Source organism: Bufo gargarizans, chromosome 4, assembly GCF_014858855.1.
Source record: "Bufo gargarizans isolate SCDJY-AF-19 chromosome 4, ASM1485885v1, whole genome shotgun sequence".
Lineage (NCBI taxonomy): Eukaryota > Metazoa > Chordata > Amphibia > Anura > Bufonidae > Bufo > Bufo gargarizans.
Genome location: NC_058083.1, coordinates 107880150 through 107903774, shown reverse-complemented (window position 1 = coordinate 107903774; position 23625 = coordinate 107880150). Strand labels below are relative to the sequence as shown.

Sequence of the window (23625 nt, the reverse complement as noted above, 5' to 3'; positions counted from 1 at the left end):
CCAAAATCAGGAGTGGATCATACCAGAAGAGAGACTATAAAGGACAGATGCTACTTCTCCTCTATTCACTCCTAGCTTTGGTTTCTAATATTGCAGGCAGACACCCGGTCGTGTGGCCGTACCCTTATACATGTGTATTATAAGCTACAGTGTGGACATTTCCAGATTGAACGATATACTAAATTAAGTAGATCAGGAAAAAGCAGAGTGGAAAAGGTTGCTACATCTCAAGCAGTCATCACCTCTGTGTTACCGTGTATCCACCCAAATTAAATATGTCTCGGCCTATTCAGGATGCAGGCGGATTGGTGTGAGCTGGTCAGGGCCATGTGACTACAGGAGTGTATTCTCACAAACCATGAGTCATTCACCTGCACTGCTCTGTATTATAAATGACACCCACAGGTAAATCTGGGCAGGGTCAGTAACCTATATACTTAGCCACAAACTAATATTATCATACCCTGTGATGACACAGATACTGGTTATAAAGTGAATTTGTGGGTTTCGTATACGGTATTTTGTTTCTACCGTCCAGGATGCATCAGGATGTCTTCAGTTCAGTCACTCTTACGGTATTTGGCAGGAGAAAATACCGCAGCATGCTGCTGTATTTTCTCAGTCCTAAATTCCAGAACATTGAAGTGTAAAAAAAAAAGGATCCGGTTTTCCGGTCTGCGCATGCGCAGACCTTTAAAAATGCAAAAAAAATTAACACCGGATCCCTTTTTCTGGATGACACCGTTGTACCACACAACACTGCTCATAGACGATATGGGGCATGAGCAATTATGATGTAATTGTTTCCCTTGTGGATATAACCGGACATGTAAGGCCTTTGGTACCTTGCACCACGTGCACACAGGATTGTCCCTGGTCTGTATTTATGGCAGGTACAATGTACACAGCTCTCCTGCAATGACTACTCCGACACTACAACCCCTTGCACTTGCAGATCTGCCTAAATATACTTGTTACAACTAGTAATCAGACTATTAACTAAGGCCTCTTTCACACTTGCGTTGTCCGGATCTGGCGTGTACTCCACTTGCCGGAATTACACGCCGGATCCGGAAAAACGCAAGTGAACTGAAAGCATTTGAAGACGGATCCGTCTTCAAAATGCGTTCAGTGTTACTATGGCAGCCAGGACGCTATTAAAGTCCTGGTTGCCATAGTAGTAGTGGGGAGCGGGGGAGCAGTATACTTACAGTCCGTGCGGCTCCCGGGCGCTCCAGAATGACGTCAGAGCGCCCCATGCGCATGGATGACGTGCCATGCGATCACGTCATCCATGCGCATGGGGCGCCCTGACGTCACTCTGGAGCGCCCCGGGAGCCGCACGGACGGTAAGTATACTGCTCCCCCGCTCCCCACTACACTTTACCATGGCTGCCAGGACTTTAGCGTCCCGGCAGCCATGGTAACCATTCAGAAAAAGCTAAACGTCGGATCCGGCAATACGCCGAAACGACGTTTAGCTTAAGGCCGGATCCGGATTAATGCCTTTCAATGGGCATTAATTCCGGATCCGGCCTTGCGGCAAGTGTTCAGGATTTTTGGCCGGCGCAAAAAGCGCAGCATGCTGCAGTATTTTCTCCGGCCAAAAAACGTTCCGGTCCTGAACTGAAGACATCCTGATGCATCCTGAACGGATTTCTCTCCATTCAGAATGCATTAGGATAAAACTGATCAGGATTCTTCCGGCATAGAGCCCCGACGACGGAACTCTATGCCGGAAGACAATAACGCAGGTGTGAAAGAGCCCTAACATGACAGGGAATGTGAGGGTACAACCACACAGCGTGATTGTGGGGTATTTGGGGCACAGCCATGCCTGCAGTTGAGTATCGAGTGGCCAATTTGGCTGGCCCAGCCTCTTATCCGAATAATGAAGACCGCACTACATCGCCGGTCTGCATTGTTATGGCCCCCATAAGTATGTTATATTATTAATGACTATGGCCCCCATGCAATTGCAATGTTATGGGACTTACACTATAGGAAAAAAACGCCAGCCTATGCAAAGTCCTGAGGTCTCGGCGACCAGAGAGACCAACGCCTTTTCCTATAGTGTGCAAGTACGACCACCACTGCTGGATTGCAGGGTGGTCATAACCATGGAAATGAGCATTGTATAAGGTGATAGAAAAATGAATAAAGCCAGTAAACGAGGCAATATGGACAATCACAATACATTAGTAAGTGCCTTGTATTAACTTTCTCTACATGACAAATGTCAAACCCCTTTAAGTAATCCAAGGTGACCAGCCATTGGCTGGTGAAGATTGTGGTAGAGCAGGCCTAGCCTGCAAGAAGGAGCAGAACGCTGGCAAGTAGCAGGCTACAGCATTTGATGAAGAAGCGGTGCTATTCGGGCAGCTGGGCCCGTTGGATGGGTGGGTGGTGACACCAGGGTGTCCAAACTTTCAGGACCTGGAAGTGGGGGAGCAGATGAGCAGAGCGGCAGCAAATGTGCCGTAGAATACCATACAGAACTTATATACCTCCATGCCCAACCATATCTCATCTTAAATCCTGGCTAGAGGCGCCCAACAGGGTACTAGAGCCTCCTTTCAATTTGAATTTTCCCTAATAAACTTATCCTTTTGCTCTAATATAGTAATCACTTATATATATCATTACATTCACACACAGAAAGTTTCATTGGATCCCAACAGCTCCTTCTTGGTCTGTTATTCGACAATCAGTACTCATAGTATATGTCATTGTATCCAGTTACATTATCACAGTATTCAGTTATAGTCGTGATACCCCGCTGCATTGCCTATTCAAAACACCTTACAGTACAAACTTATATTAATGTGCCTCAATTTAGTAACCAGTCTTTGATTCACCAAACCCAACAGCAATAGCCAGTTACATTATAAAGTCCTACAACAATACCCAGTAATTATTGGATCCAAACACAGTATTCAATTACACTGTAAACCACCATTAATGTACCCAATTCCGCAATCAAACCCCACCGTGGTACAAAGTTATAAAAAGGCAGTATAAAATCCTATAACAATGGCAGGTTGCATTATAAGATGCTATAACAATAACCAGTTACATTATAAGATCCTATAACAATAGCAGGCTACATTATAAGATCCTATAACAATAACCAGTAACATTATAGGATCCTATAACAATAGCAGGTTACATTATAAGATCCTATAACAATAGCCGGTTACATTATAAGATCCTATAACAATAACCAGTTACATTATAAGATCCTATAACAATAGCAGGTTATATTATAAGATCCTATAACAATAGCCGGTTACATTATAAGATCCTATAACAATAACAAGTTACATTATAAGATCCTATAACAATAGCCGGTTACATTATAAGATCCTATAACAATAGCCGGTTATGGTTACATTATAAGATCATATAACAATAGCCAGTTCTATTATAAGATCCTATAACAATAGCCGGTTACATTATAGCAGGTTATAACAATAGCAGGTTACATTATAGGATCCTATAACAATAGCAGGTTACATTATAGGATCCTATAACAATAGCCAGTTACATTATAAGATCCTATAACAATAGCCGGTTACATTATAGGATCCTATAACAATAGCCGGTTACATTATAGGATCCTATAACAATAGCAGGTTACATTATAGGATCCTATAACAATAGCCAGTTACATTATAAGATCCTATAACAATAGCCGGTTACATTATAGCAGGTTATAACAATAGCAGGTTACATTATAGGATCCTATAACAATAGCCGGTTACATTATAGGATCCTATAACAATAGCCAGTTACATTATAAGATCCTATAACAATAGCCGGTTACATTATAGCAGGTTATAACAATAGCAGGTTACATTATAGGATCCTATAACAATAGCCGGTTACATTATAGGATCCTATAACAATAGCCAGTTACATTATAAGATCCTATAACAATAGCCGGTTACATTATAGCAGGTTATAACAATAGCCGGTTACATTATAGGATCCTATAACAATAGCCAGTTACATTATAAGATCCTATAACAATGGCCAGTTACATTATAAGATCCTATAACAATGGCCAGTTACATTATAAGATCCTATAACAATAACCAGTTACATTATAAGATCCTAGAAACAATAGCCAGTTACATTATAAGATCCTATAGCAATGGGCAGTTACATTATAGGATCCTATAACAATAGCCGGTTACATTATAGGATCCTATACCAATATCAGGTTACATTATAAGATCCTATAACAATAGCCGGTTACATTATGAAACCCTATTGCAGTATCCAGTTCGATTATGAAACATCACCCTGCACACAACTCACAGCAAAAGTATCACCCCACTGGGGTACAGAAGGACAATATAAAACTATAAAACATGATAGAGTAATAACAGAGATTTAGATCACCGTCCTAACCTTGTATGTAAACACCTTGGCCAGGTCAGAGTGGCCTGTCGTGCCCCCACCCTCCTCGTCCAACTTGCGTTCCCCACATGTCCCTCCAACCTTTCCCTAGCTACATCCCCGCTGCCTTGTATGACTGCACTGTCCAGTCATGAGCTAAAGACAATGATATCCCCCATAGCAGTGCCCAATAATAACACCATGACAATGCCTTCACAGGTGTCCACCTGTAACAGCATGATCAGGGTCCTGGAGTGAACATAACATGGTCAGCTGTCATAGTGGTGACTGCCTGGACCTGGGGGCAGTTTGGGAAGACTATGTATAATGTAAGTACAGTACCTTGTCCAGTGTGCTGGCTGTGGTCTCTCCTGTGCACCGGCTCTGTATGATGGTATTGTGCTCTCCAGCAGTACCAAAGGTCTCCAGGTATCTGTGCGCACTTTCTGTGTACAGGGAAATGCCAAATTAAAGAGACAGTACAAGTGGCTAAAGGTGACATTAGAAACAAACCGCTCCCTGTAATTCACCAAAGGGAATGTGACATTCTTTAGTGCTATTTACACAGCCACTCCCAGCGCTTGTAGTAAGTATCTCATATGCAGATCTAAACAGTCACCCAAACAAACACACATCTAACCAAGCACTATAGCCATAGGAAAAATCACATACAATCTGGAATTTATCGCACCTGTGAATACATACAAAGACATAGGGGGACTATAGTATTATGTTATTTACAGCATATTACATGGTTTCTACACACAAACCTATTGCAAAGGAAAAGTAGAGCCTTGGGAACCCACCAGGAATAAAGGCTTTCTTAAAAGGGGTTGTCCAGTTTATAAAGCCACCCTAGTGGGGAATATTGAGGGAACAGAGGAATGTCCTCTACAAGATCCTGCCGAGTGGAGAGCAGATACCTTCTCTTGATGCAGGCTGTGCCCGTCATTACACATACAACCCATTGTTTTGAATAGGCACGGTGTAGTCCTCAATTTCCCCTGCGGAGGCGCTGCAGGAGAATTTAACACTTACTGCCAAGATTTCCCACAGATTAAAGCTGATTACTGGGGTGATCCTTATAAGAAGTAGGGGTTCTCCAAAATGGGGAACCCTTTCAAGGCTCTATTCTTATGTTGCAGTCACGTTTTAAGATTTTTTCATCTTTTTGCAAAAATCGTGACTTGACCTATGTGAATAACCCATGCATATGATTGTTTGCAATGGGCAACTGCAATTTTTTTTTCTTTGCACCAGTTTTGATAGATCACCACCAATGTGAGTGTGTGCATATATGTGCACACAATTAGCCACATATTCTTTCGATAATTTAACCCCTTGAAGAACAAGAATCTGCAGGATCAACCCTATAAAATAAGGGCGGCTCTCTGGTAGGGTTGATCCTGCTAATTAAATTGATACCATCTGGTGCAAATTGTTAGCAGCATTCCCAAGGGGAAAGAAAGAAAGACTTCTATTCTTTATGCAAATGGAGACTTCAGTGCACCAAAGGGTGGAGCCTAGCCTCTTGTTCACCTCAGCTCGTCAGACTTCAGTACTGGCTACCCCTCTTGGTGTACTGAAGCACTAATTTCCAGAAAGAATATAAGTTGTAGTTTTATCAACTTAATCAGCAGGATCAACTATCAGGCAATAAGCCTGGTTATCAGGATATGCCCTGTGACAGGTGCTGTTTAAGGGTGCAGCTCCTTTGGGCTTTAAAGAGGTTGCCCGGGTTTTTGTTTTATAACACTCCCTCAGCCAGCTGTGTAGTGGAGAAATCCATGCTCTCCTGCTCCCTGACTCTCTTCACTGGACTTCTAGTCCCTGGCTGTTAACTTTCACATAGACAACGTCATGGTAGCCACTTCAGCCAATGACTGGCCTCAGCGGTGACGTATCTCAAGCAGCACGTGACCCAGCTTATCTACATGCTATTATTTTATTTAAAGTTTCTGTGTAGAGCCTATGTAGTGCCATGGAGCATGGGTGCTTTGGACTATAGAAGCTTGTGGATATGTTGCCCCTATTGCTACTATACAAAACCTAAAACTCACTACTTTATTGCACATTAAAGGGTTAACTTGCACTGTAATTTATGCTGTTGTGTGTACTTATGCAGCGACCGGGACGCAGGGGCAATATGTGAGTGTTGGTTGGCCAATGGGGGTAGTAGTAGTTTTACTCCCAGTTAGCAGAGCTCTCTGGGCAAACATGCAGTGAATGGAAGGACAGCAACAGTTGTCCAGGGACTCCAGCCAGATGGTGATTGAGGTGCCCTTGGTGTTGTGAGTTTAAGGTGCCATGGAGGCAGGGTCCCTGGTATTCGTGACGCCAGCACCGTAAGGTGCAATGAAGGTTAGGGATGAATAAGGAGAGAGTCAGTGTCACATCTGTGAAAGGTCTCAGAAGGTCTGAAAGATTATCTACGCATTAGTGATCTGACAGCCTCTTTTGGTTTCACTTTGGCCTCATGCACATGACAGTATTTTTTCACGGTCTGCAAAAACGGGGTCCGTAGGTCCGTGATCCGTGACCGTTTTTTCGTCCGTGGGTCTTCCTTGATTTTTGGAGGATCCACGGACATGAAAAAAAAGTTGTTTTGGTGTCCGCCTGGCCGTGCAGAGCCAAACGGATCCGTCCTGAATTACAATGCAAGTCAACGGGGACGGATCCGTTTGACGTTGACACAATATGGTGCAATTGCAAACGGATCCGTCTCCCATTGACTTTTAATGTAAAGTCAGGAGTCCCTTTTATACCATCGGATCGGACCGGCCGGGCGCTCCTCCTACTGGTAAGTGACAGATCATTAGGCAATGCACCGCACAGACCTGTCACTTACCAGTAGGAGGAGCTCCCGGCCGGACACAGACATCGCTGCTCGCAGGTAAGTATGATGCTTCTACAAATTGCTAAGTAACCTTGGCAACCGGGACTGCAGTAGCGTCCCGGTTGCCATGGTTACCGATCGGAGCCCCAGCGATTAAACTGGGACTCCGATCGGTACTCTCCACTGCCACCAATGATAGGGGGGGAGATTTTAATTAGGAGGGGGAGGGAGGGGAGAGGGCCCACGGGCCACCAACGAGTTAACTACAGGAGAGGGAGGGGGGGCCCACTGGCCACAAATGAGTTAACTACAGGGGAGGGGGGGGGCTGGCCACCAACGAGCTAACTACAGGGGAGGGAGGAGGGGGGCCCACTGGCTACCAATGAGTTAACTACAGGGGAGGGAGTGGGGGGGGCGGCCGCACTGGCCACCAATGTGTTAACTACAGGGGGGAGGGGGGGTCTGCCCCCTGCTGCCTGGCAGCACCTGCCAGGCAGCAGGGGGCAGTCATTTACACAGTTCTTTTAGTATATTCTAACCTGAAGCGTCCCCATCACTATGGGAACGCCTCTGTGTTAGAATATACTGTCGGATATGAGTTTTCACGAATCACGGACACGGATGCCAATCTTGTGTGCATCCGTGTTCTTTCACGGACCCATAGACTTTAATGGGTCCGTGAACCGTTGTCCGTCAAAAAAATAGGACAGGTCATATTTTTTTGACGGACAGGATACACGGATAACGGTCTCGGCTGCAAAACGGTGCATTTTCCGATTTTTAATGTAAAGTCAGGAGTCCCTTTTATACCATCGGAGTTTTCTCCAATCCGATGGTATATTTTAACTTGAAGCGTCCCCATCACCATGGGAACGCCTCTATGTTAGAATATACTGTCTGATATGAGTTAGATCGTGATCGTGAAACTCAGATCCGACAGTATATTCTAACACAGAGGCGTTCCCATGGTGATGGGGACGCTTCAGGTTAGAATATACTAAAAAACTGTGTACATGACTGCCCCCTGCTGCCTGGCAGGTGCTGCCAGGCAGCAGGGGGCAGCCCCCCCCACCTGTTTTTAACTCATTGGTGGCCAGTGTGGCCGGCCCGCCCCCTCCCCCACTGTAGTTAACTCATTGGTGGCCAGTGGGCCCCCCCTCCCTCCCCTGTAGTTAACTCCGGGGGTAGTGACAATTTCATCCGGTTCAGGGAGTCATGCAAATTATACTTTAAGCTGCGTCCATAAGGATGCCATAAGGATGCCCGGAGGTTACCCATAGAAGGGGGGTACTGTCACATCTGTGACAGGTCTCAGAAGGTCTGAAAGATTATCTACGCATTTGTGATCTGACAGCCTCTTTTGGTTTCACTTTGTCTGTGTGTTGCTGGTATGTCCACACCTCCTGTTCAGGTGTGGATCATGTGACCTTTACCTCGCCCTAATTAGTCTGACTTTTCCCATCACTCCTTGCTTGGGATAGCTTCATTTGGTCTTGGAAGTGTGGTTCGTGTTGAAGTCCTATTCATCGTTCGTCCTCTGAAGTTATGTGTTCCGCTTGTTGTGTTTTGTATTCCCACCCCCCGGTTGTTTACTAGGCTTTAGTGAGACGCTAGTTCCTTCACCAGGGAGGGAATGGGTGGTCTCTGCCCTCTCATTATCTTTAGGGCATCTGAGGGTCACCAGGGTTTTCTAGGTTCCCGTGTATGGGTATCTCTACCATTGAGAGGTGCCATACGGATAGGAGTTAGGGCCAGGAGCAGGGTTTTATAGGTGGTGACCCTTTTCCTTCCCTAGCGGTGAGGCCTAGTGTCTTTCCCCTTCCTTCTTGATTGTCTTTTGGTGTTCTCCCCTACTACATCCGTGACAGTCAGCTATTAAACAAACTGGAAATTTACTTAAAATATTTGCCTTGAGGTAGTTAGCATCCACACAAATAATGCCTTGTTTCACAGAATTAGGCCTCATGCACACGACCGTGCCGTTTTTGCGGTCCGCAAAACACGGAAGCCGCCCGTGTGTCTTTCGCAATTTGCTCAACGGAACAGGCAGCCCATTGTAGAAATGCCTATTCTTGTCCGCAAAATGGACAAGAATAGGACATGTTATATTTTTTCTGCGGGGCTATGGAACGGAGCAACGGATGCGGACAGCGCACGGAGTGCGGTCCACATCTTTTGCGGCCCCATTGAAGTGAATGGGTCCGCACCCGTGCCGCAAAAACTGCGGCTCGGATGCGGACCAGAACAACGCACAGTCAGCTAATAATGGGAGACTCTGGGACTTCCTACCTTTGCAAAGTTTTGGAGGGGAAAACACAGACTTTGTGTCTGACTTTTTGACTGTCTACTTTAGCTTTGTTCATTATGTCCAAAGACTTGTTTATGTCTGGAAAAACTACTTAGTCATTCCCATAGACATTGAAACACAATACAAGTCTATGACAGACAGAAATTTTAACATTGTTTCTGTTAAGACTGTGCTTCTCCACTTCACTCCTCCCACTAAAAGGTTCAAGTTCAGTTAGCGACTGTATATAAAGAGAGCCACTAGATGTCTGCAAATAAGGACCAGTGTTAGAAAGAGAGACTATGCTGGTCTGCAGATAGGGACCAGTCTTTAGTAAGAGAGATTATGCCGGTCTATAGGAACCAATGTTTATTAAAGGAGACTCTGCCAGACTGCATGAGTGACCAGAAGAAGACGCTGAGAAGGGGATGCTGAGCCACAGACCCTGGGCCACCCGCTTTTGGCCAGGGTATAGTGTTAAGTGAACCTGAACTGTAAAGTTCGGTTCTGTACCGAACTTTGCGAGTTCGGGTACCCGGACCCGAACCCAAAGTTTGCCGGAAAAGTTTGGGTTCGAGTTTGGTGTTCGGGCATTTAATAAAGCTTTTGAAAGGCTGCAGGGCAGCCAATCAACAAGATTTTAAGCTGTGGGCACTTAGAAGCCATCACAGCCATGCCTAGTAATGGCATGGCTGTGATTGGCCATTGCATCATGTGACCCAACCTCTATACAATCTGGATCACGTGTAGCACCGGTCATTAGCTCTGAGTAGTGCAGGGACAGAAGGCAGCTGAAGCAAGCGGAGAGTGTTAGGAGCCTGGCTATTTGTTTTGTGGGTGACCTATAATGATTTTTTGTGGGTGCGTGCAATACACCAGCTTTGCATCTCTGACACAGAAATATAATAATAAATCTGGCTGTTAATTCTGTGGGTCACCTATAGCGATCTTTTGTGGGTGCAATACATCATCTTTGTACCCCTAAAACAGAAATATGAAAATTAATTTGGCTATTAATTCTGTGGGTTACCTATGGTGATTTTTTTTGTACACAAAAATATAATAGTTAGGCCTCTTTCACACGGGCGTCGCGTGTGAGGGCCGGACAAGATGCGGATGCGTTGCGTTGCGATTTTTCAGCGCGAGTGCAAAGTGTTTTAATGCGAAAAAGCGGCATGTTTGGTACCCAGACCCGAACCCTAACCCGGACTTCTTCACAGAAGTTCGGGTTTGGGATCGGTGTTGCGTAGATTTTATTATTTTTCCTTATAACATGGTTATAAGGGAAAATAATAGCATTCTTAATACAGAATGCTTAGTAAAATGTCCATTGAGGGGTTAAAAATAATAAACAAATTTAACTCACCCCATCCACTTGATCGCGTAGCAGATCTTCTCTTCTTTCTACTTTCTTCAGGACCTGGCTAAAGGACCTGTGGGGAAGTCACTGCGCTCATCACATGGTTCATCACAATCGTGATGGACCATGTGATTAGCGCAGTGACGTCATCAACAGGCATAGAACAACAGACAGATGAGTGGTTGGTGCCTCTGAGCCTTAAGCCTGGCCTGGTGGTGTGAGATAATGGGCGAAAATCTCGTAGCAGCTCTGGAGCTAGCCGGTTTGACGCACATCCCTTGCCAGGCGCATGTGCTGAATTTGGTGGTGCAGAGGTTCCTGAAAAATTACCCCGATATGTAAGAGCTGCTGCAGAAAGTGCAGGCAGTCTGTGTGCGCTTTTGGTGTTCTCACCCTGCTGCTTGCCTGTCTGTGCTGCAGCGTAACTTCGGCCTTCCCGCTCACCGCCTCATATGCGACGTACCCACAAGGAGAGACTGTGTGAGCAGCAGCAGGCGATAGTGGAGTTTCAGCTGCAGCACGCACGGGTGAGTCGCTCTGCGGAACAGCACCACTTTACTACCAATGAGTGGGCCTCCATGCAGGACGTGTGTGCCGTGTTACGCAGTTTCGAGTACTCCACCAACATGGCCAGTCCCAATGATGCAGTCCTAAGCGTTACTATCCCACTTCTATGTCTCCTTTAAAAAACACTTCCAGGTCAGGTACATAACTGTCCAGCTAGGGCACAGTTCTGCAGGATGAGGAGGAGGAGGATGATGAGCAGGAGTAACCATGTTCACAGCAGGGTGGCACCCAAAGCATCATATGGGCATCAATGGAGCGTGGCTGTGGGGATACAGAGGACAAAGACAATACACTTCCCACAGAGGACAGCTTGTCGTTGCCTCTGGGCAGCCTGGCACACATGAGCGACTACATGTTGCAGTGCCTGCGCAACGATTGCCGAGTTGCCCACATTCTAACCAGTGCTGATTACTGGGTGGCCACCCTGCTGGATCCCCGCTACAAGGACAACACGCTGTCCTTAATTCCGTCACTGGAGCATGAACGGAAGATGCGCGAGTACAAGCACACGCTGGTAGACGCGCCGCTGATGTAACAGCGAGGGCTCAGTGGAAACACAAGGCGAAGGCAGAGGAGAGGAGGAAGAAGTCGCCAACGCAGCTGGGGCACCGCCAGCACCTCAGAAGGGAGGGTTACCATGGCTGAAATGTGGAAAAGCTGTCAGCACGCCACAACAACCAGCACCACCAGCTGATACGTAACGTCTTTCATTTTTAGCAACATGGTGGAACAAAACATGTGCACATGCCTACACGTACTGACTGATGGGTCTGCCCAATGGGCACATGGCCTGAACTTGCCCTTTATGCCTTGGAGGTGCTGGCCAGCAAGTGTATTGTCCGAACATGTGTTTAGCATGGCGGGGGGGGGGGGGGGGGTAGTAATCACAGACAAGCGCAGCTGCCTGTCCACAGCCAACGTGGACAAGCTCACGTTCATTAAAATGAACCAGGCATAGATCCCACAGGACTTGTCCGTATCTTGTGCTGAGTAGACAAATATACCGGCCGCTCCCAGCCATTGATATACTCCAGCGCACTTTCTCTTTGCATTCTCTTTTCTATTTTCCAATGTTTTGGGGTCTTCCCAAATTTATCAAAATAAAAATAAAGAAAAAAAAAATTAAGAAAAAAACACTGCCACATGCACTGCCTCCTCAACCTCCTACTCCACTTTGACCTCCGCCTCCTAGTTTAATATCATTATTTTTTTATTCTTTTCTATTTTATGTTATTTTAAGTCATTTCCATATCCACATTTGTTTGCAGGGCAACTGTCCTGCTCTTACCCCCATTTTGCTTCCTTTTGCAGCCCTCTAGCCTTTACTACGACTATTTTACAGCCATTTTAGTGCACTAAAGTTCAGGTTCCCATTGACTTCAATGGAGTTCAGGTTCAAGTTTGGGCCCCTAACCCCAACTTTGACCCGAAGTTCGGCCGAACCCGGCAAACCCGAACATCCACGGGTCCGCTCATCCCTATCAGGGTACCATTCTTTTGAGAAAGAGTGGGACAGCAAGCTTAGGCCTCTCCTCTGCATGAAATCTTCTTCTGCTTGGGAGGAGACTGGAGAAACCAGCTCAGTGCCTTGCCTGTATTGTAAAGAAGCACACTGGTCTACTGCAGACCTTGACTCTCTGGACTTATTTCCTGTTAGTGTGCACCATCCTTTACCATGCCATCCCGAGAGCAGCAACACGTGGTGACACCTTGACAGTGTTTGGGGGACCCAGCGTAGCGTTGGGGCAACCTCAAACCTGGCCACTACAATTTGGCATCACGAACAGGATCCGGTCCGGCTCCAGCCGTGCAGGTCATCGTGGATCTGGTGACTGGCAGAACACCGCAGAATGCACCTGAGGTGAACCAGCCACATAACAGCGACTGTAACTGTAAGTGTTCCCCTTGTGGGGTCTGACGCAATCAAATGACTGTGCTACTGAGATTGTATCCTGCATTATTAACTAGAGAATAGCTAGTGACGAACTGCTGTTATCTTCATAGGGGGCACAAAAAATCCACCTGTAATGCTGTTTATTTTTTTTGTTGATGTTGAAAAAGGCTATGTAATGGTCAAATTCAGGCAAGTAAGAGTGGTATAGTGGCAGCAATGATAAAAAGCGAGAGCTTAATGGTCAGCCTTACAAAGGGTTAAAAGAAAAATAGTAAAAATTATGCTTGGTATGACAACCACCATGAGAATGTTCTCGAACCTGATAGGGCCCCCCCCCTCCCCAGCCGCTGGGCCCCATAACAAGTGCTATGGCTGCTATGGCTATAGTTACACCCATGTTCACAACCCTGTTCATACTGCATGCAGTTTTACTGCAAATTGTCATGTTTTTTATTCTCCAGTACAAGCCTTGTGATTGAGAATTGCATTTCAAAACCAGGACAATTCTTAATTAACACGATTAACAGTTAACACAATTTTTGATGGGCCGAATGGTTCATGTACGTACATCCTTCTGCTTGGCATAGATATCATGCTTTTTGGAGATCTCTGATCTTTTTCCACTCGGTAGTCTTTGGCATTTCTTAGCTTTCTCATGAGCCACTTCGTAATCAGCAAAAATTATAAGCTCTTAGGGGGCTCAAGACAACATGATGTGGAATGAAGCTGGAATAAAATTTAAAATGGGTAAAATTGGAAGAAAATGTAATTCTTCTACTGTCTTATGGTATTGTTTTTACGGCATTCCATATGGATTAAAACTGACCTGTTATATTTATTCTCTGGGTCTGTGCGATTACGATACCACATTTAGATAGCTTTTCTTGTGTTTTAATATTGAAAAAAAAAACTTTAGCAAAAATGATATATTTTTCTTTTCATTGTCATATTCTAACCCCCGTAACTGATTTTGGAGTGTGCATGACATTTTGATCACTTTTTTGGGAGGTGAAACAACAAAAAATGGTGAATTGGCCATTTTGATATTTTTTTTCCATTACAGGGTTCACCATATACAGTGATACCTCGGTTCACAAACTTAATTTGTGAACTAACTCTGGTCGCGAACCGAATTGGTCGCGAACCGAGGCAACCCATAGGGTTCAATGTAAATCCGGTTAATCCGTGCTGACCTTTTTTTGGGGTTTTTTGAAGCACAAAAATATGAAACAAATTACAATACACATTAGTACAGTATAGTAATGTCTAAAGAGAGGACACTAACCTTGCTTGAGATGACTTCTGGCATGGAGGAAGGCAGGTGGGAGGCAGTTATTGTTTGGAGGGAGAGTCCCCCTCCATAAGGACATCAGGGGGAACTGTACAATACAGTAAGTACAGTACTGTAGTACAGTACAGTACTGTATGTGCTAAAAAGCACACCAAAAATCAAAAAATCACTTAAAATGTTTGCAGAGTACTCACAGTACTTCTTTCTGTGTCTCTTCCTCTCTCCACGGTCTTCCTACAGGAAGTCACGACCATGTGACAGCCTGGAAATAGCATTAAAATGGCCGCGGCTCCTGTTCGTGAACCGAGGCGGAGTTTCGTGAACCGGAGCATATTTTTATGAACTTTTCTGTTCGTGAACCGAGTTGTTCGTGAACAGAAGCGTTCGTGAACCGAGGTATCACTGTATGTTAATATGTTTATATTTTAATAGTTTGGGCATTTTAGGAACACAGCGATGCCTATGATATTTATTGTTTTTATTTTAATTATGGGGAAAGGGGGGTGATTTGAATTCTTATATTTAAAAAAAAAAATAAGCAAAAAATAATTGGCTATACGAAAAAATTCTTATATTGTTTCTCTAATACATTGCAAAGAATTGCCATTACAATGCATTGAAGACTCGCTATGTTCCTGTGGAGCCCTGTCACTTGCAAGGCTCCATAGGAACTACAGCTATAAAAGCCTTGGCTTTTTTAGAGAGCGACCAGGGCTTTAACATGCAACCAAAGGCTCCCCTGATTTCTACATGGTGGAGCCATTCAGATCCTGTGAGTGCAGAGATCCTGGGGAAAGCCACCTCAGACGCCTGTCGTTAAATGTCTGTGATCGGAAATTATCGCTGATTGCAGACATTACTCCTGAGTGTCTGCTGTTTAAAACAGCAGAAACCTGGCAGCTATGGCAAGCACAGTGGGCACTATTTTTAAAGACAGGACTTCCGCAGTACTGTGGAGATCCAGAAAGGGTTGAGGAGAATGTGTCATCTATATTTATTCTTTCAGTTAAAAACAGATATCTACACATCCTGGAACCGAAAAGTAGAGACAGCGGAAGCAGCACAGGGCTGGTGGAGCAGGTAAGTATGAATATTCTGTTTCAGAGGACAGGATGCAGGCACTTGCTTAAAGAAAACCTTTTACGTATTCCACTTCATCCAAACTAGAGATAGGCGAATTGATTCTAAACAAATCGGATTCGTTACACCATTTTACTGTGAATATTGTTGGGGAAAACCATAATGGAGAAAGAAGATGAAGAATCACATGACACTGGGAGGAAACCGGAAGAAGGGCTTGCCCTGATTGGCTCAGAGGCTGACAGACAACCTGATCAGTTAATCCGGGGGCAGTATGCAGGCAGGTCCTTATGAAGAGAACAAGCCAGATGCCTTTTTGCTCTCTGCTGTGGATGTGATAAGATGTGTTATGGTATTGTCTGCCAAAAAACAATTGCAGACACAAGCCACTAATGGAATGTGATAGGGACACTATAAGGATAGTATAGGGAGAGAATAAGGGTATATATACTGTAGAGAGAATAGGGACTGAGGTACTGGTCACTAAGAATTGTGGGGACCATTTATTATCCAGAAATATACCTATATTAAGCGTGTTTCTGTCCCACATTGTGGCGCAAAGTTTATTTGTGCCACAATATGCAACTTTTCCCTGCTCATGTCAGGTCTAAAAAAAGTGGGCATAGCATAGGTGAGTAATGGGAATAGGCCAGCAGGTCCATCTCATTCATCATTTTCTACACCTTTTTTAGGCATAGAAAATGATCTAAATGTAAGCCAGCAAGGAAGCTGTCTTACATTTAGACTGGTGCTGCCTTACCACTTGGTCTGCTGCCTTTAAGGAAGTGATGGCGTGAGCTCAGCCTTGCTGGATGATACCTGACCAGCATCATTTCTCCCAAAAAGCCATCCCTGCCTTTCACTTTCATGTGGCGGAGAATATGGGCCACTTTTTGCAATTCTCACTGTGTGGCAAGGTAGGGACAGTACATGTCTTTCATGGCCCAATGGTTCAATGTTTTTTGTGGCAGCAGTGAGGGAGCACTGCAGCAACAAGGCCAACTCCTATTGTCACGCATCCCCTTTTTGTATCGATCTGGTTCCCACACACCTGGCACTTATACAGCTCCTCCATGTCCTCCTCCATGTATATCCTCCCACCCCCAATGAAAGCACCGCTCCTACTCCTCCTCTCTTCTATCATATGTGTTAAGTGCCATGTTAGAGATTATCGGCCTGGGTGAGAGTAGCCATGCTGCCAATCAGTTGCTAAAGTGCATTAAACAGCAAAAATCCTGCTGGCTGTCTCCCTGCCAAATCAAACTGGATAAGGTGGTCAGCAGCAATGTCAGGAACATCGCGGCCATGCTCTATTTAGGGGAAATAATACATGCTCTATAAATATAGTTGTGCAATGCTTTTTCAAAAAGTAAAGTGGTTTACAGAGAATGCTGGCCATGTCCAAGAGACTGCCCTCACATTTAAGTCATACTTAATGTGACAAGGAACGCCCTACTGGCCATTGGATGCTTGATGATGTTCCAACACAGAATTCCATTCAGCTTGCCACAGCTTTCGGCGAGCAGACGCCTGCCACCCACTTTCTGACTGGGAGGCCCCCCTCTGCCAAGTCATCCACCTCCTACCGTCTCCTCTGCCGCAAGAAGCAGGAGCTGCACAAGCCAGCTCAGTATTATTAACATGATGGAGCAAAGATAGGGATGCTAAGCCACAGTCCCCAGGTTACCAGCCTGTTGACCAGACAGCCAGCCGGACGACTGAGCCACAGACCCTGGGCCACCAGCCTTTGGCCAGGGTACCAGCCTTCTTGAGAGAGGCACAGCTAGTTCAGGCCGCCTTTCCTCAGCATGACACCTTCTTCTGCCAGGGAAGAGACAGGAGAACCTAGCTCAGTGCCTTGCCTGTATTGTTTTGCACTTGAGTTTTTCCAGTAAAGAAGCACACTGGTTTATTGCAGAACCTAACTGTCTGGACTTTTTTACCATTTGGGTGCACCACGTCTTGCCATCTCTTCTGGATCAAAGTAACAAGTGGTGACACCTTGACACCGTCTGGGGGGCACATCATAGCTTTCGATCCACCTTAACCCTGGCCACTGCATATCTAACTAGCTCTCCCTTGTAGCTTCTGACCACACAGGTTGCCCTCCTGCAAAGAAATGAGCAGCCCCAATAGTGTTTGGTGTTTTTTTACAAGGACCATCATTGTGATGTCATGGAATGCTTTGATGTCATAGAAAACTGTGGACCCAGTGGGAGTGGTGGACCCAAGGAACCGCAATTCTACCCTGATTATAACCCTTTCACCAGGGCCATTTTAACATTACCCTTTCATCGGTGGGCTTAGTTAAAAAGGCTTCATGAATATCCTGACCATAGTAAGAAGATTTAGCTTTTTTTTTTGTAAACCTCATGCAACAATATTTTTCTGCAATTTAATCTTGTTTCCAGTGGTTCCATACATTAGGATTTTTCTATAAGACTTGCAAACAACCTTTTTTTGCCAACTATTGTCATTAGACTTATTTTGTGATGTGCAAGAGAGCAAGTGGAGTCACTGGAGTGACCACAAAAGCAGATTTAATCATCAAAATGTGCCACAATTCTTGCATACTACCTAGGCACCACATTTATTGAAAGGCTTCTGTCAGCAGATTTGTACCCGCTGAAACTGGCTGACCTGTTACATGTGCGCTTGGCAGCTAAAGGCATCTGTGTTGGTCCCATGGTCATATGTGTCTGCATTGCTGAGAAAAATAATATTTTAATATATGCAAATGAGCCTCTAGAAGCAATGCAGCGACCTCTCCACTTTGATTGACAGGGCGAGGTGTGATGACGTCTTCACTGCCTGGCCCTGCCAATCAAAGTAGATAGGGTGTGGCATTTTCATAGGGAGAGCAAAGGCTCTAGGTGTAATGGCAACTCCCTCGTTGCTCCTAAAGACTAATTTGCATATATGAAAACATCATTTTTCTCAGCAATGTGGGCACATACAGTCCTGATCAAAAGTTTAAGACCACTTGGAAAATTGCAAAAAAACATATTTAGCATGGCTGGCTCTTAACAAGGTTCCAAGTAGAGCTTCAACATGCAAAAAGAAGAAATCTGAGTGAAACAAAACATTTTTTGAGCATTCAATTTAATAAAAACAACGAATAAACTGAAACAGGCTGTTTTTCAGCTGATCAAAAGTTTAGGACCACACCTCTAAAAAAAAACGAAACCCCCCCAAAACATAAATACAACTTCCAAACATGAACTCAGTAATGAGCAGCTCTGCCGTTATTGTTTATCACTTCCAAAATTCGTTTCGGCATGCTTGATGCAAGCGTTTCAATGAGGTGAGTGGGAACATTTCTCCAAGTGTTAAAGACGGCGCACGAAGGCCATCTACTGTCTGGAACTGTTGTCCGTTTTTGTAAACTTCCCTTGCCATCCATCCCCAAAGGTTCTCAATTGGATTTAGATCAGGGGAACACGCAGGATGGGCCAAAAGAGTGATGTTATTCTCCTGGAAAAAGTCCCTTGTCCTGCGGGCATTGTGTACTGTAGCGTTGTTCTGTTGAAAAACCCAGTTGTTACCACACAGACGAGGGCCCTCAGTCGTGAGGAATGCTCTCTGCAACATCTGAACATAGCCAACGGCCATTTGACGCCCCTGCCCCTTTGAATGTCCCATGTTTGGTGCTCTCTTGCAAAGTCCAAACGAGCAGTTCTGTGGCGTTCAAGGAGACGAGGTCTTTGAAGACGTTTTTTGTTTTTGAAGCCCTTCAGTCTCAGATGCCGTCTGATGGTTATGGGGCAGCAGTCAGCACCAGTAAGGGCCTTAATTTGGGTCGAGGATCGTCCAGTGTCTTGATGGACAGCCAATTGGATCCTCCGGCTCAGTGCTGATGAAATTTTAGTTGGGTCTTCCACTTGACGTTTTTGTTCCATAACCCTCAGGATCATTTAAGAAATTCCAAATTACTGTCTTACTGCGTCCCACCTCAGCGGCGATGGTGCACTGTGAGACCCTGCTTATGCAGTTCAACAACCCGACCACTTTCAAAAAGGGAGAGCTTTTTTGCCTTTGCCATCACAATGTGTGACTACCTGACAGAAAATGACAATGAATCCACATCTTTGCACAGATTTGGCCTGTTTCAGTTTATTCGTTGTTTTCATTAAATTGAATGCTCAAAAAATGTTTTGTCTCACTCCCATTTCTTGTTGTTGCATGTTGAAGCTCACCTTGTTAAGATCCAGCCATGCTAAATATGATTTTTTTGCCATTTTTCAAGTGGTCTTAAACTTTTGATCAGGATTGTATGAACATGGGACCAACACAAATGTCTTCAGCTGCCAAGTGCACATGTAACAGGTCATCCAGTTTCATAGGTACAAATTTGCTGCCCTTTAAGTGTTTTAAACACTTTTTGTGCCCACTTGAAAAGGTGGCATCAGTTAGTGGGAAAGGTAGCATGTTTTAGACAAAAGGGGTGTGTCGTAAAATGCAACTATAAATGCCCAAATTGTACCAAAATGTAGAAAAATCACTGCACATAAAAACAACTAATAAGTGGTGTAAAGTTAGGCAGAAGTTCCTAAAGATGTGATAAATGTGTTGAAAAGCGTCAGCCTCTGTGATAAATTTACCCCATTTTAAGACTAGTCTACATTTACACTGTCTAAATACAGCGGAAGAATTGTAAACAGGTTTTGATGCTATGGATACCAATAGGGGAATTTATTTTTTAATTATTGCATTATACTCATTATGGGCTAAAAATAATTTATTCAATTGGTATTTATTTAAAAAAACGTCAACAGTTTTTCTTCAACTCTTTTCATTTTCAGTGCAATTGCAGACTAGGCTAGGCTTTCTGCTTCACACTGAATTCGTCAGTGAACTGCTGTTATGGCTTGTAGCCCTTATCTCTGCACTTCTGACAGTCTATAAGCACTCATTATAGCTTATGGCTTAAATTAGTGTTTATTAGCTCTTAGAAAAGTACAGATAACAGATAGTACAGATAAACAGATCCAGTCATCAGAGAAACTCTTGATGGATTCCTTGTGAAGCAGAGAACATGCTAGTTTGCAAATACACCGAAACAGAAAGCTGTAGAAGAAAAACTGTTGAAAGTGGTTTGTAAATTGAGACTTAGGGCTCATGCACACAACAGTATTTTGCGTTCAGTATACTGGCCGTTTTTTTTGTTCAGTATGCGGTACATATACCTAACCATTCATTTCAATGGTTCAGCAAAAAAAAACTGAAGTGTCTCCGTGTGCATTCCGTTTCAGTATTTTCCGTACCGTGAAAAGATAGAACATGTCCTATTCTTGTCCGCAAATTACGGTGCTTGTCAATTCAAGTCAATGGGTCCGCAAAAAAACGGAACACATATGGAAATGCATCCGTATGTCTTCCGTATCTGTTCCGTTTTTGCTGAACCATCTATTGAAAATGTTATGCCCAGACCAGTTTTTTCTATGTAATTACTGTATACTGTATATGGCATACGGAAACACAGAACGGAAAAACGGAAAGGAAACACAACGGAAACAAAAATGGAACAACGGATCCGTAAAAACGGACCGCAAAACACTGAAAAAGCCATACTGTCATGTGCATGAGCCCTAATTGAGTTTTCGCCCAAAATGAGTAGAATGCAATAATAAAAAAAACTACTCACAAAGGTGTCCATACCCTACATGGAACAACACTTGTGTCATTGAAATGTCTGCTCAATCCAGTTGGTTGCACTATACAAAAAAAAAAACAAGTAGAGCCACCAGCGCATATGTAGTGCCTTGGAACAAGGGTACTTAGACTATGGACATTTGTCCATATTGCTACTATGCAAAGCCATCAACTCCCTACTTTATTGCACTTGGAAGGGTTAACTTGCACTGTGATTTAGGGCTCATTCACACGGTCATTGCCCCTCCGTTGCCGTATTGCAGCCCGCATACGGCGGTTCTGCAATACATGGAGCACCGGCCGTTTACATTCTGCATCACGGATGTGGACCCATTCACTTAAATGGGTCTGCAAATCTGGAGATGCAGTGCAGAACGGAACAGAAGCACGGAACGGAACCCCATGGAAGCACTACGGAGTGCTATCGTGGCGTTCCGTTCTGTGCCTCCCCACCACAAAAAGATAGAACCTGCTCTATCTTTTTGCGGAATGGACAGATCGCAGACCCTATTCAAGTGAATGGGTCCGCGATCCACATGCGGCTGACAACGGCCGTGTGAATGAGCCCTTATCCTGTTGTGTTCACTTATATTCTTTCACATTATCGAACTGCATTTATACATATGTTTATTGTGATATATCCTGTTAATTTGCACTGCTATTACACCATAGCTGCACTGCATTGTGGAAAGGGTTAATGCACAGCTAACTAATACTGAGAGACTTTATGACTTTCTACCTTTGCAAACGAATGCCTTACTATCCCTTCCATAGAGCAGCAATGCATGGTGACACCTCAATGGCATAGCATTGGGGCTGCTCCACACTGCGCCACTGCAGATGTAAACCTGCACTATTAACCATATCATTTACACTGGAAGGGGTTAATAATGAATTAATTATAGTCAAATGTATGCTGGAATTATGTAACAGTTTCTCTTTGTCATGACAGGAGACGGGAGGAGAGAGAAGATTTCATACAGCACAGCCCCAGGAGAGTTTATATATAGTAGTGATTACTTTCTGGAATCAGAAATATCTTTTCTCTTTATACCACTCTCCTCATTTATTACATGGTAAATATTTAAGGCACTGATTATTATGATTATTGCACCAGCACAGATATTTTTATCCATGGCCTGGATACTGAATTAGGCTCCACCAAGAGGGCGGTCAGTAATGATGAGCCAGCTTGCTGGGTAAACACTGCACACCTTTGCTGCTCAGCTTTGGAAGGTCAAGACCTATAATTTAGGTTACACAAATATATTGCAAACCATTGGATGTCCTGGGAGTTTGCAGAACAGGGTTGGGGGGAATTATGGAATTCTGTGAGGTGGTCACCGTAGTTTGCTATGGTGTAGTGGTTACTGATTGATGGAGTCCTGAAACTATAGAATTGCATCAGCATTTGGCACGCAGATCTGCTCAATGATGCAACCTCACTGCTTCGCCTAGATGAAAGAAAAGGTTCAGAGTTCAATGAGGAAAAATGCGATTTGATCTTTGTGCTTGGTTATAGCAGTGGATCTCAGAATTAAAGAGAGGGTCTGATATATGGTATCTCCTAACCTAAGCAACGTTAGGGGGGCCTTGGACAGTTGGGGGCTTGTAGAGCAGAGAGAGCTTTTTATGTTACATACAGTAACAGTGCTTTCACACATAGGTTTTTGCTGACATTTTTACTGCTTTACCATTTTTAAGGGTGATTTTTGCACCTTTGTTTTTTCCAGCATTTTTTGCAGTAAAAAATGTCAGCTCTGGATGTTAGATGAAGGTCTATGGGAAATAAGAAATGGAGGACAATAATCGTTATTTATGTAGCTATACAGTCGTGGCCAAAAGTTTTGAGAATTACATAAATATTGGAAATTGGAAAAGTTGCTGCTTAAGTTTTTATAATAGCAATTTGCATATACTCCAGAATGTTATGAAGAGTGATCAGATGAATTGCATAGTCCTTCTTTGCCATGAAAATTAACTTAATCCCCAAAAAACCTTTCCACTGCATTTCATTGCTGTCATTAAAGGACCTGCTGAGATCATTTCAGTAATCGTCTTGTTAACTCAGGTGAGAATGTTGATGAGCACAAGGCTGGAGATCATTATGTCAGGCTGATTGGGTTAAAATGGCATACTTGACCTGTTAAAAGGAGGGTGATGCTTGAAATCATCGTTCTTCCATTGTTAACCATGGTGACCTGCAAAGAAACGCGTGCAGCCATCATTGCGTTGCATAAAAATGGCTTCACAG

General features: G+C 44.2%; 1 protein-coding gene across 1 annotated transcript in view; it reads right to left on the bottom strand.

Moving 5' to 3' along the window:
* LOC122934166 (ephexin-1-like) overlaps nucleotides 1-4918 on the bottom strand; it is a 196005-nt gene extending 191087 nt beyond the window's left edge. Inside the window, exon 1 of the mRNA XM_044289423.1 lies at nucleotides 4747-4918. The gene's annotated coding sequence lies outside the window, so the exon portion shown is untranslated. The remainder of the gene's footprint in view (nucleotides 1-4746) is intronic.
* Nucleotides 4919-23625: the final 18707 nt, after the last annotated feature.